Consider the following 3,038-nt stretch of genomic DNA (forward strand, 5'->3'; position numbering starts at 1 on the left):
GCCGTCAGTCCGCAGATTCGTCGGCGGCTGGCGCAGAGAGGGGACCGGGTGTACCTCGGGTGGAGTTCCTGTCGTGTGCGGGACTTCATACAGGTCACCCGATGCTATAAGTGCCAGCGCTTCGGGCACACGGCGAAGCGCTGCAAATTCAAAGAGGATGTCTGCGGACATTGTGCCGAAAAAGGGCACGGGTATGCGCTCTGTAACAGGAAGAGCAAGCCTCCGGTTTGCTCCAACTGTAAAGACAGAGGGCGACCATCTGAGCATAAGTCGCGAGACCCGGCCTGCGCCTCCTATCAGGAAGCGCTGGTTTTGGAGATGTCTCGTATAAGACGCGAATAATAATTTGAATCTCGAATGGATAGTACAAACGACCGGCGACGCTCGAGAGTCATACGGGTCATGCAGCATAACATGCAGCGGGCCCGAAATGTGACCGACGAAGTCCGGACTGAGATGCATAGGCGAGGGGTAGATGTGTTGCTTGCACAAGAGCCATATAGCTGGCGGGGTACTGTGCCCGGGCTAGGCTTGAGAACGAGGCTGATCACGGCAGGCGAACCGGTGATGGCTGCAATAGCGGTCAGAAACCCGGATCTAACCGTGGTCAAAGTCTCTAACTTGTGCGACACGCATTTGTCCTGTGTCAGCATCTCGGGTTCGTTTGGGAGCTTCTTCCTGATCAGCCAGTACTTTCAATGCTCCGATGACGTTGAATCAGGTCTGGCGCGATTGGAGAGAGCTCTTTCCGCACTTAAGCATAACCGAGTCATTATCTCTGCCGACGTTAACGCAAAATCAGCCCAGTGGGGCAGCGCGGAGACGGACGTGAGAGGCCGTAAACTCGAAGAGTTTATCGTGAGCCATGGCTTGGTTGTCTTGAACGAGGCTGGAAACGCTCCGACGTTTTCCAGCCCTAGTGGACAGTCATACATCGACGTCACACTATCGACACCTGATATTTGCGACAAGGTGCGAGGTTGGAAGGTCCGCGAGGACCTGACGACCAGCGACCACCGAGTCATAGAGTTTTCTTTGAGTTTTTGCGCCGAGGACGGTGCTGCCGAAATTAGTAGCAACAGCAGCACCAACCGGAACGGATTATTACCAAGGTTCCGACTCCGAAGCGCAAAATGGCCCGAGTTCGACAAGGCGCTGCAGGAAAGTAAGAGGAGTATATCCCCCGATCCATTGAACAATAAGGGGGATGTCGAACATCTAGCACAGGAGATCGAAAGAATGATCGTCCAAGCGTGCGACTCCTCGATGCCAACCAAGCAGTGGCATTCAAAATCCGTCCCATGGTGGACGGCCGACCTGACGAGGCAAAAGAGGCGAGTCTACAAACTTAGACGAGCCTCGCAGAACGCAGCATGTTCAGAGGAGCAGAGGGCGGCCAAGAGGACCGAGTATCTTAAACAGAGAAAGGCCTACAAAGCCGCCATCAAAGCTGCTCGGTCGCACAGCTGGCGTGCATTCGTGACCGAGCAGGGAAACAAGGAACCCTGGGGCCTCATTTATAAGATCACGAGGCAGAAGATGACAGCCAGCACGGTCATCTCGAATATAAATCGTAACACTGCCCAGGGTTACACCACAGACTGGGACTCCACCGCTTCCGCGCTGCTGGAGGGGTTAATTCCGGACGATAGCCCCGCGAATGACTCCCCGGATCATGCGCGAGTCAGGAGGGAAGCTGCCATCGAGCCGGAGAGTGAGGACGCCAGTCCCTTCACCCTCTCGGAGCTCAGATCGGCGGTCAACCGACTGAAGAGCGGCAAGTGTCCAGGCCTAGATCGGATCGAGCCGGAGATTTTAAAACGTTCGTGTAATACAATCTCACGCGAGCTCCTCCGACTCTACAACGGATGCCTGGCACACGGAGTCTTTCCCGTGGAATGGAAAGTCGGGTCCATCATTACCATCCTTAAAGGACCCGAGAAACCTGAAACGGAGATAAAGTCCTACAGACCAATATGCTTGCTTTCGGTCGTAGGCAAAGTCTTGGAGAAGCTAATCGCTACGCGATTAGCTAGTTTGTTTTTGCACCCCGACTACGCCTCCGATCGGCAATACGGATTCAGGCCGCATCGATCCACGACTGATGCCGTGGTAAAGATGAGGGAGCTTGCGTCCGGTCGAGAGGAAAAGTACGTCGTGGGTCTGCTCTTCGACATTGCTGCGGCCTTTGATAATGTCTGGTGGCCAAGCATACTCAACGCGTTGAGGAAGCGAGGCTGCCCAAAAAACCTACTTAGATTGGTGGTCGACTACTTCGACGGCCGCGTGGTGACTATGGTGTCTGATCGCGGTGCAGTGCGGAAGAAAGTCACTAAGGGCTGCCCACAGGGATCGATTCTTGGTCCGAGCTGTTGGAACTTAGTCTTCGACGAGGTTCTACAGCTCTTATCGAACGCCGGGCTCGCTTGCGAGCCCATCGCCTATGCAGACGACCTTCTTGTCTTGATCTTCGCGAACAGCAGGAAGGGTCTAGAAAGCAATGGCCAATTGGTTGTGGACACCATTTCTCGCTGGTGCGACCAGCAGAAATTGTCGCTGTCTGCGACCAAGACCGAGATGTTATTCTTAAAAGGCTCTCTCGACAGAGAGAGGCCACCTGTGATAAAAGTAGGAGGTCGGAATATTGCCGCCAAGGACTCTGTGCGTTACCTTGGCGTGCATTTTGACTCTAGACTGGGTATCCATTCCCATGTCGAGTATTTGAATGCCAAGTCCTTGCGAACGTTTAATGCGCTAGCAAGGATTGCTAAGTCGAACTGGGGATTGGGATATCGGACGATGCGTACTTTGTACCGCGGCTTGTTTGTCCCAATCGTCACGTATGCTGCCGCGGGCTGGGCAGACCGCCTTACCTCTGGGACGAGTAAAGTGCTCACCAGGGCGCAGAGGCATGTTCTGCTTGGCTGCGTCAAAGCCTACAGGACAGTCTCCACTGATGCGATCCCCGTGATCGCCGGGGAGATACCTGTGGACTTGGCGATAGCGGAGTTCAGCTGCGTGTACAAAGCCAGGAAGAA

This window comes from Megalopta genalis, unplaced genomic scaffold (genome assembly GCF_051020955.1).
Source record: "Megalopta genalis isolate 19385.01 unplaced genomic scaffold, iyMegGena1_principal scaffold0596, whole genome shotgun sequence".
Lineage (NCBI taxonomy): Eukaryota > Metazoa > Arthropoda > Insecta > Hymenoptera > Halictidae > Megalopta > Megalopta genalis.